Source organism: Eleutherodactylus coqui, chromosome 3, assembly GCF_035609145.1.
Source record: "Eleutherodactylus coqui strain aEleCoq1 chromosome 3, aEleCoq1.hap1, whole genome shotgun sequence".
Lineage (NCBI taxonomy): Eukaryota > Metazoa > Chordata > Amphibia > Anura > Eleutherodactylidae > Eleutherodactylus > Eleutherodactylus coqui.
Genome location: NC_089839.1, coordinates 4,669,201 through 4,685,009, shown reverse-complemented (window position 1 = coordinate 4,685,009; position 15,809 = coordinate 4,669,201). Strand labels below are relative to the sequence as shown.

The 15,809-nt window shown below is 45.6% G+C and overlaps 1 protein-coding gene across 1 annotated transcript in view; it reads left to right on the top strand.

Annotated features, from left to right (window-relative positions):
• Positions 1 to 15,809, top strand: part of USH2A (usherin) — a 903,954-nt gene that overhangs the window by 575,361 nt on the left and 312,784 nt on the right. The window lies entirely within an intron of this gene.

Sequence of the window (15,809 nt, the reverse complement as noted above, 5' to 3'; positions counted from 1 at the left end):
CAAGAACCACAAACTGTGGCCCCCTTTGAAATCTCCACGTTCTTGGCTACATATAGTAGCCAGGTACAGGGAGATTTTAAACTACCCCGGCAATCTGCAGCTTTTGCGCCTGCGTCCGCCATTTTGGCAATGGATGAGTGCGCAGAAGCCGGGGTAAGGTCTGCGGATAAATCTGGGGACCTTGGGTACCTAATTTCATCTCCCCTCACGGATATGATCTATGAGGGGAGATGAAACAAACTTTTTTTTTTACACTATTTTCAATTTTTAGCTGATCGCTGTTATCCATTGGATAACAGTCATCATGTGACCGGGAACTGCATACAGAGGTTCCCAGTGACAGCTCCCTGTTCTCGGCTACTCATTCTAGCCGGGAGCAGGGACTTTTTAAATTTCCCGAGCCTCCCGGCCCTCTGCGCATACCCGTGACGTAATGCCGTCTGGCACACATGTGCAGATGCCGCATGCAGGTCCGGACATCACAGAAGATGGGAGGTGAGCATTCTCAGCTCCCCTTATGGATCGTTTCTGAAACTTTAACTTTTATTTGTTTTACATTGACTTTAACATGACCATGAGTGGGGTCCCGCGGTCCGGGATGACAGCTTCAGGATCTCGGCTACCTCCAGTAACTGTCACATCCAGAGCCTGCAGGGCTTTCATTTCCAGAGGAAGCATGTTTTACGTCCTATGGGAATTAAGCCCAGCAGGCCAGGACGTAAAAAGGCAATTGGCTGGTCACTAAGGGGTTAACATGATAACGACCATATACCATACATGTACATCATAAGGTTGCAGAGGGGCATGGAGCAGACTCAGCAACAGAGCAGAGCCCAGTTCATACCCAATAGATGCCAGCTGCCCACAATGGCCGTGGTCGGAGATAGCTCTGATTGTGGCCATTTAACCACTTAGATGCCACGGTCTATGCTGACCATGGCATCCAGTATGTTAGCCATAGAAATCTCCATTGTGCTACCAACCCTCCACGATGCGATTGTGGAGTATCAGTTGGCTGACATAGGAGCCTAGAGTTTAGTCAAGGCTCCCAGACCTGCCATGTATTGAAATGTAGAATATACTATAATATAGACATGATTTCATGTTGGAAAAAAAGCTGACATCTTGATATATTTGGGGCTCTAGAATGTGTGAAAGGAAAAACGAAGATCCAAAAAGTGCAGGTCTTAATGGGCTTAAAGTGACATTAAAATGTAAGTCATAGTTACCAGTGCAGTTGAATGCTCTTCTGTTAAATGCATAAAGCTTCCCTCTGGTCTGGGGGCCGGCACCAGAGAGGGAGGGGCTATATTACCTGCACTCATTCTTCTCTGCTGTCCCTCCGATTCCCTGGTTCTGGCTCCGCTTCTCGGCTGTCCACGATGACTGACACAATCTTCAGACTACCTAATACCCACAGTGCATTGATATTGTTAGACTACCAATTTACTATACCTGCTCTCTGATTGGCCAGAGCTGTTCATGTGATCAGTACTGGCCAATCAAAGTGCACTGCACAGTGTGTATTAGTTAGTTAGAAATTTGCCTTAGCCATCTTGAATAGCTAAAAACAGGATCCGAAACTGGAGGCTGAGAGGGGCGGTGGAGAACAAGAACTGCAGGCAGTATAACCCCTTCATCTCTGGTCAAGGGATGGAGCGTTGTCCCGAAACTGGATGGTCGCTGTGAAGGGATTCTAATGGAGTTTAATGCTAACGGCCTATCCTTAGGTCAAGTCAGCACGGTTTGATGGGTGGATGTCCAGCCTCTGGGATCCCTGCTGTTCGGCATAGAAAAGACACCGTGGTTCTGGCAGTTGATTGGAATAAGTTGAAGTACCAAACATGGCTGTTTGTATGAAGGAGCCGCGGCGCCTTTGTAACCAATAAAGTGGAATACGATTCTCGTATGGGCGCCACAGACCTTCATTTTGCTAATCAGTGGCAGTTGTGTAGGCCATCAATGTTAAAGGGGTATTCCCATCTCAGCAAGTAATAGCCTGTCCACATGGGATAACAGAATAGGGGGGTCATTGCTGTCCGACTCCTGGGATCCCCACCAGTCCAGAGAAGTTGCCCCAGGTAGTTCCCTGAATTTTGACAGCAGTGGATGGATGCGCATGCTTCCCACCGCACCGTTCACTTCAATGGGACGGCTGAAGATTGCCAAGCGCTTGAACCCATTGAAGTAAATGGCGCTTGTGCATGGCCTCTGCTGTCCACATTTCAGGATTCACCAGGGATGATTTCACTGACTCGGTGGGGGTCCCAGCGGTCAGACCCCGATTGAATTGTCAAATTATTCCCTATCCTGTTGCCCCTTATGGAAAGGTGATAACTTTCCAAAATGGGAATACCTATTTAATGTCCCTGGGAATCCCTTTAATGAAGGGTTAAAATGAAAGACATCAACAGAAATTTATTGAATTCTTTATTACTTATGTAAAAGGAAAATCAATCTACGGTCGTAATCCGGCGGGAATCGGAAGCGAGCAAAAAAAACACTAACAACAATGTGAAAAGGAAAAACAACATCACAGGACGTAAAGCTCCGCGCCTGATGATATCAATGGGTATCTGAACAGCAGATCAAAGACATCTATTTAGCAAGGTGTACTGGGAAATTAAAGCCATCTGATGCTGAGACCCTCCCCTCCCCCCCCAATACACAAAAGGAAACGCAACCTCTGCCTCCAACCTGCAGCAAAACGGTTAAAGACAAGCAAAAGGCAGCAATGCAAATATAAAAAACGGAGAAAGGAGAAAAGATAATGATCTCTGTGATTTTAAAAGCTGCTTTCATTATTACAAAAATCAATGAAACGGCCGTAAAACAGAGCGCCACGTGCTTCGTGCCATCATTAGAACTTCATCAAAAGCTTTATTGAAAAGGTAGGCACCCGTCCAGAGAGCGAGAGATAGTAAAACACTTGGGGGAAACACATTACATTCACATACATCCATCATGAAAGAATACCGGAGTGTTAGAGAGGAAAGCGGCAGCAACTCCGAGGGAACAAATACTGAAAGTCCCAAAACAGAACAGCTTTTATTTTAGTTTTTTTTTACTTATTTTATAGATTTCTGTTGGGACAATTTAAGGGGCTTCCCTTTAAAAGATCAATGGGTTGCCATAGTGATGGGTAGAAATGCAACGATTGTTGCAACAAGTTGAACTGAGCATACGCAGAAGGATATTCTGTAGCAACTTCGCCGACATAAGAGAATTGTTTGCTGCGACACAGCAGGAAGAAGCTGATACTGCGGAGCGCTAAGGTGTTGGGTGGCGCAGAATGAGGCGAGTGTGACAGTCCGCACAAGTCACAGGGGCCTCTGCAGGGAGAAGCAGGAGCTGCTCAGCATCGAAGGAAGACTGGAAGACTGCTTGAAGCTACGGTAGTGCTCCTTGGAGGATTCACCAGTCCGAGTTCAATGAACTACATGAGTGACAGAGAGGATCCTAGAGGAGCAACAACCTGCAGGAGGACATCAGGATCATCGTCTGAGTTCCAGGATTCTTGATTATAGAACATTTCGTTAGTGAGGCCAGCCTTGGTAATCAGCAGTGTGCAAACCAGCAAGGTCAAGTTAGCTAACCAGCTAACAAGAGGATTCAAGTACTACATTCACGTATGGGATGAGTTTTACCCCATAGGACGGGGCTGAGCCCAGACACATAAGTACACATAAGACTTAGATCGTATTCATACGAGCGTTTTTACACATCTAATTTAGCCGCAATAAAAATCACAGCCACGTGAAGCCTTGGATTCCAATGCATTCATTCACAGCGCCAATTATTAGCCATGTAAAAATGTGCGGCCGATGAAGACAGGATGTCGGTGGTCCAATACGCCGGCCAATGGTTTGATGCATCCGGAAACGATAGATCCTGCCTTGTCTTTCAGCCACGATCAGCTGGCAGCTCCCATAGGCTTTTATGTGAGCTGCTGGCAAAGGGAGGGGGAGGGAGTTTAGCAGTGGCTAGTACTGTTAAACTATGCCAGCTGAAACACTGATGCCAGCTGAAGGAATTCTGGGCTGCGGCATATATACGCCACACACGGCCGTGTGAATGGGCGAGAAAATGCAAGATTTAGCCGCGACTTGGTCATGGCTTTTTCTTCTTCATGCGATTTCTTCTTCTTCGGACGATAATCACAATGCTCATGGGAAAGAGGCCTCATAGGGATAAAGACTGTGTGTGGAAATCCATAGTTTGATTTTCCATAGACTAGAGTTTGAATCCAAGTTGCTTCGTTCATATCGTGAGTTACCAGCTGATATACAAATATTGTGCGTTATACCATGCATTGTATCTTGTAACCGATGTCGCCTACCACCACTCACAACAACAATGTACTCTGCAGTCCTGAAGGAAGAATGCAGTCCCTGTAGTGGGTGTAGTCACAATCCACACTGTACGATCAATGCATTATTAATAGTTACTGTGTGACATCTTACGATCAGTACCGCGGTACCACATGATCGCCGCATCACGATCTGCTCTCAGATAATGCACTGATCGCTCCTCTGCACAGCAGAAGGAAACACTTGGCAGTCATGGTGTAGTGTTCAGGCTCTAAGTTGTAGCCTCTGGTGTAGCAGCTGCACGTCTGGAGAGTAGTCACGGAAGAGACAGGAGTCAGCAAAAGGAAGTCCCATGTCGCAGTACAAATGGCGGAGGCGGGTAGCGTTGTCAGAAGGGAAGCCAGAAGTCGATATCAGGAGGTCTCAGTTTAGATAGCTAAGGAGCAGGCAGCAGTGGAGCTGATCAAGGCTCATGAAGCACAATGATCACGCGCTGGTGCATTGACAGTGGCGGGGTCAGGACAGGGGCTGGGTTTGCGTGATCTGGGAAAAAGGCAGAGTCATGCAGGGGAACTGTTAAAGACTGGATAGCTCAGTAGTGAGTGCAGGAGGTCAACGGTTCGATTCCTGACACTTGAGTGACTTTGACTTTGTGCAGATTATTTGTGCCCAGCAGGGTGGCGCTAGTGTTCCTGAAACAGGCAAACTTGTTTGCACTTCCCAAACTGCAGTATCAAGAGTATACCAAGACTGGTTGGACAGATATCCAACAGAAGATCCCACAGCAGTAGGCCACATGTGTTTGATCAGCAACGACATGCCACAGTGGATCAACTCATCCAGCAGTAAAACAATGGGCAAGTACAACAGTGAGCAAGTTAAATAAGCTTCCACAATGGTGACAGGATTTTAGTAGCACCGACAAGGGTACCACTAATGACCACATACCATCGCCAAGAACACCTAAAATGGGCCCAACATGGACCTTGAATGCATGGCAGAAGGTCATCTCGAGTGACGATTGATTTCCTGCTGAACCATATGGATGCCCAGGACCACATCTGGCGTAAACAGAATGACGCTCTATCACAGGGGTTTATTATTGGTGTTCAACAGACTGCTAGCAGTGGTGTCATTGTCTGGGGAGCATTTTCCTATTATCTATCATGGCATGGTCTAAGACCAGTGGTCATCATACGACTCTTAGCTGACCAAACTCACCTTACTCACAGCCTAAGAGCACTGCCATGAGTAAAGAATGGTCTCTAAACATCCTCCAGGAGCAATATGGTGATGAGTACTGCTTATTCCTTCTATCACAATCTATCTATCTATGTATCTCATATCTATCTATCTATCTCCTATCTATCTATCTATCTATCTATCTATCTATCTATCTATCTATCTATCTATCTATCTATCTATCCATCTATCTTTCTATCTCATATCTATCTATCTCATATTTATCTATCTCTCTACCTCATATCTATCTATCTATCTATCTATCTATCTATCTCATATCTATCTATCTATCTACCTCATATCTATTTATCTATCTCATATCTATGTATCTATCTATCTATCTCCTATCTATCTATCTATCTATCTATCTCCTATCTATCTATCTATCTATCTATCTATCTATCTATCCCCTATCTATCTATCTATCTATCTATCTATCTATCTATCTATCTATCTATCTATCTATCATCTATCTATCTATCTCATATCTATCTCTCTATCTCCTATCTATCTATCTATCTATGTATCTCATATCTATCTATCTATCTATCTATCTATGTATCTCATATCTATGTATCTATCTATCTATCTCCTATCTATCTATCTATCTATCTATCTATCTATCTATCTATCTCCTATCTATCTATCTCCTATCTATCTATCTCCTATCTATCTCATATCCATCTATCCATCTCCTATCTATTTATCATCTATCTATCTATCTCATATCTATGTATCTATCTATCTATCTCATATCTATCTATCCCATATCTATCTATCTATCTATCTATCTATCTATCTATCTATCTATCTATCTATCTCATATCTATCTATCTATCTATCTATCTCATATCTATCTATCTATCTATCTATCTATCTATCTATCTATCTATCTATCTATCTATGTCATATCTATCTTTCTATCTAACCAAATCTTTTCCCTGGATGAGGCACAGCTGATTGACAACTCTATTCTGTAATTCTGCTGCCCTACAATAGCTGTCCTGCTACGACCGCCTGGTAGAAGATGCCCTATAGGCGCCCCCTGAGTTCTTGTTTATGCTATCACCACCGATGTGGTTTCTGCCATATGAACCCCACACAGTTCTTCCGCTCGTTTATTTCCATCCATCGCCTGTCATTAATAAGCTCACGTTGCAGAATTTGTCCGGCTGCGCCGTGTAATACATCTGTACAGCTGAGGGAGCCCAGACGTATTATTAGCCGGAGAATCACCAGAGGGCAGAGCGTCTGCGCCAACATCTTAATCACTGATAGCGACGCTTCCCAAGGTTACTATACAATGACTTCTGGACGGCAGATAATGAGGCCTCATAAGTAGCCTTGTATGTTTTGTCGTGAGCTGCCCGACTCCGTGCTGCACAATAGCCGCCTCTCGAGCATAAATCCTGATCGCCAAATCAATGAGCAAACTGCTTATGCCGCTCTGAATCCACTCTTATGAGCTCGGATGCTTTCACGCTTTACACTGCCAAGATACAGTCTGAAAGCCCACGAGCCTGAGGAAAACCAGAGAGCGTAGCGCTGTGTACTCTACCAATCCAATCCATGGCACTTCATACAATGTCCTTGAAATGGAGAGGTGCGAAGTGCAGCCAACCTCATACAGCTCCTTAGTCTACACTGGGAAGGCCTGCAACCTGCAACTCACCTGCCACAGGGGACTGGCTCCATTCTATCTATCTATCTATCTATCTATCTATCTATCTATCTATCTATCTATCTATCTATCTATCTATCTATCTATCTATCTCATATCTATCTATCTATCTATCTATCTATCTATCTATCTATCTCTCTATCTCATATCTATCTATCTTATATCTATCTCATATCTATCCCTCTGCACTGTGACAGCCCTTCAGATATTTGTAGGCTGCTATTAAGTCTTCTGCAAGCTAAACATTCCCAGATCCTTTACCTGTTCCTCATAGGACATGATTTGCTGATCGCTCACCATCTTGGTAACTCTTCTCTGAACTTGCTCCAGTTTGTCTATGTCTTGTATAAAGTGCGGTGCCCAGAACTGGCCCCAGTATTCCAGATGAGGTCTGACTAAGGAAGAGTAGAGGGGGATAATGACCTTACGTGATCTAGACTCTATGCTTTTCTTAGTACATCCCAGAATTGTGTTTGCCTTTTTGCTGCTGCATCACATTGCTGACTCATGTTCAGTCCATGGTCTATTAGTATACCCAAGTCTTTTTCACATGTGCTGCTACTTAGCCCAATTCCTCCCCTTCTGTATGTGCTTTTTTTATTGTTCTTGCCCAGATATAGGATTGCATTTCTCCTTGTTAAATAAATACCTTTCTGTTAGTCGCTGCCCACTGTTCAAGCTTTTCTAGATCTTTTTGAATCCTCTCTTTCTGTTCCCTAGTGTTAGCTATCCCTCCTAGCTTTGTGTCATCAGCAAATGTAATCAGTTTCCCACAATTCCCTCCTCCAGATCATTTATATAAATGTTGACCAACACTGGGCCCAGGACAGAGCCTTGTGGTCCCCACTTGATACATTCTTCCACTTGGATGTGCAGCCATTTATGACCACTCTTTGATCACTCAGCCAGATGTGAATCCGCCTAACAGTTGCCTTGTCAATCCCAGATTTGGTCATTTTCCCAATAAGTCTGGTATGAGATACTTTGTCAAATGCCTTACTAAGGTCAAGATATACTATATCCACCGCATTTCCCTAATCAACCCAATCAAGGATTCTGTCATAGAAGGAAATTAGATTAGTGTGGCATGACTTGCTTGTTACAAACCCATGCTGGCTCTGGTTAATTACTCCATTCTCATCCAAGTACTTGCATACATGCTGTTTAATAATTTGTTGAAACATCTTTCCCGGTATAGAAGTCAGGCTCACAGGCCTGTAGTTTCCTGGGTCCACCTTCTTCCCTTTTTTGAAGATAGGGACAACATTTGCCCTTTTCCAATCTTCTGGGATTTCTCCTGTTCTCCAGGAATTGTCGCAGATTATGGCAAGTGGTTCAGGAATTACCTCCGCTGCTTCCTTTCGTATCCTAGGATGTAATTCATCTGGACCTTGAGACTTGAATTCATTTAAATTAGCTAAGTGTTCCCTAACCATCTTTATGCTTACAGATAGCCTGCATTCTTTTATTCCCCGAATAGCTATCTATCTATCTATCTATCTATCTATCTATCTATCTATCTATCTCATATCTATCTATCTATCTATCTATCTGATATCTATCTATCTATTTCTCTATATATCCATCTATGGGCACAAGTATGACGAATGTAATAACGGGTGCCAGCTTCTTTAAACTGGGTGATTTATTAGTCAGGGCCACCCAGAATATCTTCTAAACAAAAATAAATACAAGTAAGAGACTTTGTAGAACACTTAGATGGGTGGGGGGAAACCTTTTGGCACTATGGTGATGCCTGTCGGACATCTTGTTGGGTAGCCATCTTGGATTCAGCCCAAGAAACGTCAATGGAAAGGGGGGCATGCGCTACATGATTTAACGGTAGAATTTAATCAGAAGTTGATAGATGCAGTTATTTTTTCAATATCTGCAACCAGTGGTGGTTTAAGGCTACAAAATTGTGGGGCTCAACGATTAGTGTAAAGTTCTAAGATAATCTGACAAGCTACATAGAGACAATACCACAACCAAGCTTTCTACAGAGAGATGATGCCAGAACTGAGCTTACTACATAGATCCAGTACCAGAATCAAGCTTATGGTGAACATACGGTACCACAAATAAGCTTGCATTTTCCCCTATAAGAATTAGGCTTGGGCTATCCAGTGACTTTTAACTACGACAAGGTTTGTGCAACCAAACACTGCTGTGTAGTCCTGAGAACTTGTACTTTCATTCAGGTCAATGGTGTCATTCTGCAACTCGCAAGTTGCCTCAACCCACAGGTCACAAAAAAATTCCAGCCTTAGTGGATTTTTTGTAGTCAGTGTGGATTGAGGCAACTTGCAAGGCAGACCATGAAGCCATTAATTTCAGTGATAGTGTGAAGTCACAGAACTATACAACAATTTCTGCTCTCGTAATCCCTGTTGCAGGCAGCCAAAAGTCGGACTGTGGCCCCGGCCTAATATGTTCACTACCAGTGGAAAAAACATCCTTCAAAAACAGCATACAATGGCCGACTGATGTGTCGCTTCTTTGTACTACATGGATGTTTTTAAAATTATGGTGCCGGATTTAGTGAAGATGCTCCAAACATCTATCCACGTTGTCACGCACACTTCTTGACTCGCACACACGCAGCAATACACCTTAGGCTCTGCGGACATCATATTTCTATCTCCATCCAGGAATCCTGTCAGGGTGCTTTTTAAAATCCCGAAACGACATCCATGGATGGAATATAATAGAAAACTAGAACAGAGACCAATAGTTGCCCCATTGTGTGCTGGAATGTCAAGCGCTGAACCCTAATGGTTCCCCTGAAGTTCTGAATCCCTCTGAGAGTCTTACACAGGGCTCTTATGGCTCTTACATAGTGTCCCCATATTCGGTGGGTCAGTCTCCTCAGGGCTCTGGGCCTCCTTCACTAAAGGTGGCATAGTGATGACCAGCATGTCTTCGGGAGGAAGGAGTCCCCTAGGCTCCTTTAGAAGAAACCTTCATTAGCCTGAGACTACAGACCATGTTATTGCCACCAAGTGGTGATGAAGTTGGCGCGGGGTGCAGCGCAAGGAGAGGCGATGTGGTTCTCTCGTTAAACCAACATTGACCACATTCTCAGATGCTGCCAATGTCTACTGAACTGTAATATACAGACTGTGTCCCAGCCTTATGGCAATAGGAGTGCTGCTTCTGTGCATATACGTGTCCTAATATACAGCCCAATGATGTGCCAAGTTTCATTTGTTTATACTGTGTTAAAGTTGAGTGTATATGTGTTTCTGTGATTCTGGTCAGCAGCCCCTGCACTGGGAATGTGATGCTGGAGGGACACACCCCTATGAGGTCAGCCTGCCTGTCTGCAGACCCAGTATGAGAAGGAAGCAGGATGTGACGACACAGAGAGAGCAGCAGCCATCTTTGCAGAGAGAGAACCAAGTGTCTGTGCTGCATTGAGAGTGTGTGGAGATCTTAGAGGACTTTCCTGTGCAGCTAACCTGTGTGTAATTCAGTCCAGAGGCAGACAGAGTATAAAGAGACAGAATGTTCAGTGGAGTCATGCTGAAAGGACTCTGCCCAGTGGCTAACCAGTAATACTGACATTGTGGCTGTGGACATTGCCACCAAAGCTAAAGACTGGCAGTGCTGTTGAGTACCGGACGGTAACAGCACAACCCCTGGCTTATATCACACTGCGGTGTATGGATTCTGCAGGACTGTCAGGGTGCTGAGCTACTTGCTGTTGGATCCCTTTTCATCCATTTTGTTTTCCTGCCTGCTGAGAAGAATCTTATTGCCTCGGATGTTGTGATAACCGTGAGGAGAGGACGCTTCACTATACAAGAAAGGGACGACATTGGGCCCCAACGAGCGCTTTTACACACTGTAAGCAGTCCACCCGGACCACTGGTAAGAGGGGTGCGCACCCAAATGTGAAGTTAGGGTCAGTTAGGGATAGTTTTGGGACTATTGTTCTTTCAGTGTCCGTGCTGTGGAGGTGGACATAGTAAACGTGGAATATATTGTGAAATCTAACTTGAATTGCTCAAACTATACTGTGTATTGTGCTTGTCCTTATTCCTGTTCTTTTACCATTAATTTGCCGTTATTAACCTGTAGTAAATACATTTTTCTTAACTTGACCACCCCGTGTGCGTCCTTTCTGGTTGCGGAGTCCAAACCACCTGCCTTGCTCTCGGTTCACAAATAGGCGTAATCGGCAGGATCCGCTTTCCAGAATGGACGGCAACGCACCAGTTAGAGGGGATGGTGCCAGAGGAGGAATGCCAGCAGGGGCTATAGTGAGTCAGCTAGTTAAATTTGATGGCAATAATATGTCTGTGAGTATGTGGGTGGAGCAGATAAGAATGGTCCAGCGAATGTACCAGACCGCACCAGAAGTACTAGTAGAGCTAGCAATATTGACGTTACAAGGTGATGCTAAGACCACAGTGATATTAAGGCCATTAGATCAAAGGCAGACATTTGAGCAAGTGGTACAGATTCTAGAAACCATCTATGGAGAAACAGCATTGCTGTGATCCCTGCAGACTCGATTCTTCCAGAGAGTGCAACAGGAGAATGAAAGCCTCCCCCAATATGCAAATGCCCTACAAGAACTGATCCGAGATATTCAAGGAAAGGAAAGAGGCTCACCGGCCTTCTGTAACCCTGATCGGACTCTCCGTGACCAGTTTGTTCTGGGGATCCGCGACGGCAGTTTGACTGTTGCTATGCAGGACTTTATACGACGAGAGACTAATGCTAAATTTCATGACGTGCAGGTAGAGGCCATCTCACGTGCCAATAGTATTGTCCCAAAGCCCCAGACCGCAGTTGGAGTTACTTTGTCGCAGGGGGCTAGCTCAAGCCTAGAAACAGTAGAAAGAGTGCCAGCTAAAGAAATTCTAACAGTAATGCAGAAATTGCAAGAGCAAATGGAACGCTTGCAAACCTGTTGTGATGAAAACTCTATGAGAATTGCAGACTTCCAGAGAACTAGAGATGAAGGAGTGGGCCGTCCACACCAAGAAGGTCAGAACCACCCACAACCCCGCTGGAGGGATGAGAACAGGACCTACCGAAGGGGTCCCAATAATGTAGTACAGCGCTCAGGAGAAACCGAAGGGGCTTACCGAAGGGGCTGAAATCGATGTCCAGAACGACGGGAAATACGCTGCTGGGAGTGTGAACGGATGGGCCACGTTGCTGCCAGATGTCCAGACCAGCGACAAGCTTATGAGAGACTGCCGTTAAACTAAGGTCCCCTGCTGTTGTAGGGCACGGAGTAGGGGAGACTGAGAAGGAGATTATGTGGGGAAAATGCCCTGATGATGACCTAATTGCTGCAAGTCCTGTCATCCAAATGGAATTAGAAGGTATTCCGGTTATCGGGATGATTGACACGGGTTCTCAAGTAACGACTCTGAGTAGAGATTGTTATGAACGGTACTTCCGACAACATGTGAAATATGATCCCCATACATTCGTACGAGTGGTCGCAGCCAACCAGTTACCAGTCCCAGTAGTGGGAGTGACCTGGATGAATGTCCGGTTATGTGGTCAAGATCTAGGTAAGAAAGGCATTGTGGTGGTACAGGAGCCACATGAAGTAAAGGCCCCTGCCATTTGGGGGATGAATGTGCTAAAAGAATTGGATCAGATCCTCTTTGAAAAGAAAGGTCATGGTTATTGGAAACAAACTACCACCCATCGGCCTACTCGAGCAGCGTTCCAGCGGCTGATCCGGATATGTGGCTTACAGGAAAGCTCGGATGCACATCGTCCTCTGGCACGAATTTCTGTCCCTATGCATACAAAAGTTACACTGCCACCCCGTCGGGAGATGATAGTGTCCATGCCTGTAGGCACCTGTCGGAAATTAGAAGGCATAGCTGTCTTGGTAGAACCACTGCCGGCAGCCCAAGGAGGTGTTGATCCGCTAGTAGCCCGTTCCTTGGCAATAGTTCGCAATGGGAGAGTACCACTCCGATGTGTAAACACCCGGGACCAGAGTGTAGATCTGACACCAGGAAGGATGCTGGCTAACATCTATGTAACTCCGGAAGAAGTAAAGGGGGTAACGCCGATGCATCTGAAGCCGGCTGAAAGAGATGAGTGGACCATAACCGTGTCTATGGGAGAAGATGAGGGTCCCTCCTCTGAATGGAATGGCTGTGCAATTCGAGAACAGATGAAGATGGAGACTTATTCGTGTTCTCCAAAACAGGTCCAGAAGATAAATGAGCTGTTGTGGGAAAACAGAGCCACTTTCACGCGTTACGCTGAAGATTTTGGATGTACAACTGGGGTCTGCCATGAGATTCCCACAGGAGACACCCCTCCAATTAGAGAGCGCTACTGACAAATTTCTCCACGGTTGTATCAGGAAGTGAAAGAACTGTTGACTAAGATGCTGCAAGGTGGGATCATCCGAGAAAGCCAAAGTCCCTGGGCAGCTCCAGTGGTGTTAGTAAAAAAAAAGATGGGTCTCTTCGGTTTTGTGTAGACTATCGGAAGTTAAATGCCTGCACCGTGAGAGATTCCTACCCCTTACCCCGGATTGAGGAGTCCCTCTCACCGCTAGGGAGAGCTTGGTACTTCTCCTCACTAGATCTGGCTAGTGGGTATTGGCAGGTGCCGATGGCTGAGAAAGACAAGGAGAAGACAGCTTTCATCTTGCCCATGGGACTATATGAATTTAACCGGATGCCCTTCGGGCTGACAAATGCACCCGGAACGTTCCAGAGATTGATGGAGAAATGTCTCGGTGACTTCAACTTTGAGTTCACTCTCATCTACTTGGATGACATTATAGTGTATTCTGCAACCTTTGAAGACCATCTCTACCAACTGGGTCAAGTATTTCGACGATTGCGGGAACACGGGCTCAAATTAAAACCCAGCAAATGTCGGTTGTTCCAATCTGAAATTGATTACTTGGGTCATCGCGTATCAGGAGAAGGGGTGAGACCGTCGAGGGACAAGATAGCGGCTATTCAGGATTGGCCGACACCAACTACCCTGCGAGAAGTAAGGGCGTTTCTTGGAGTAGCCGGTTACTATCGACGGTTTATTAAGGATTTTGCCAGGGTAGAAGCACCACTAAATGCCCTCCTACGGGGCACATCCGGTGGTCCGAAGAACCGGCCTGTGAAATGGGGAACTGAACAGGAAAAAGCCTTCCGGGAATTGAAGGATGCTCTGACAACGACCCCAATCTTGGCGTACGCTGATTACCAGTTACCGTTCCAGCTATATACGGATGCAAGCCTGTATGGCCTCGGAGCAGTGCTTTCCCAGGTTCAGGATGGCCAGGAACGGGTTATAGCATACGCCAGCCGGTCTTTGCGGGATTCTGAAAGAAATCCTGAGAATTATAGTTCATTTAAGTTGGAGCTGTTGGCACTGGTATGGGCCATGACTGAGAAATTCTCTGAATACTTGACTGGGGCTGAAGTTTTAGTACTGACTGAGAACAACCCATTAGCTCATCTGGAAAATGCCAAGCTTGGGGCTTTAGAGCAGAGGTGGATAGCCCGAATGTCTAAGTTCAATTATCACATTAAGTATCGGTCCAAGACAGAGAACCAGAATGCTGATGGACTTTCTAGGGTAACTACCCAGACCCCCACAGGAGATGTGGATCACGAGTTAGAGCATGTGGAGGTGCCTGACTTCAGCAGATTTTCACAGGCCTTGGCCACCGCTAATCAGTGTGAAAAGGAAGGGACTGAAGTGGCTCCTTTCTTTGGTCCCTCAAGACAGGAATGGGCACAGATGCAGCAGGCCCATGAGGGGCTGGCACGGATGATCAAGTTTGTTGAGGAAGGCAAGAAGCCCTGTAGAGAGGAAAGAGAACGACTGACACGGGAGATATTATCGGTTCTGAGTCAGTGGGAGAAGTTGGAGATGAAAAATGGAGTTCTATGCCGAAAGGTTTATCTACCTTCTGAAATCGACGTTCAATACCAAATTGTGGTGCCTAGTGAACTGGCTCGCTCATTGGTGATGGAGGCTCATAACAAGAATGGTCACTTTGGTCACGAGAAGACCTTTAGTTGGTTGCAGCGTCTGATTTACTGCCATGGTCTCCGTCAAATGGTTGAAGAAGTATGCCGCAGCTGTCGAACTTGTGAGATCCATAAGGCAATAGAACAGAGGGCTCCCTTGCAAACCATAGTGACCCAGGAACCTTTGGAAATCGTCATGATAGACTATCTAATGGTGGGCCCATCCAACAGCGGGCATCAGTATTGCCTCGTAATGGTGGACCACTTCACCAAATTTGCAGTGGTAACCGCCACCAAGGACCAGACAGCTGAGTCAGCAGCTCGGGCTCTGTGTCAAGATTTCATTCGAGTGTATGGGTGTCCTCAACGCATCCACTCCGATCAGGGAGCCTGCTTTGAGGGCCATGTAATGAAGGAAGTTCAACGTATCTATGGAATAGAGAAGTCGCACACAACTCCATACCATCCGCAAGGGAACGGGGCTTGTAAAAGATTCAACAGAACTCTGCTACAGATGCTGCGGACGCTGGTGGAAGACAAGAAGTTACAATGGCCTCAGTTCTTGTCTGAGATGGTCTGGGCCTATAATAATCAGGTCCA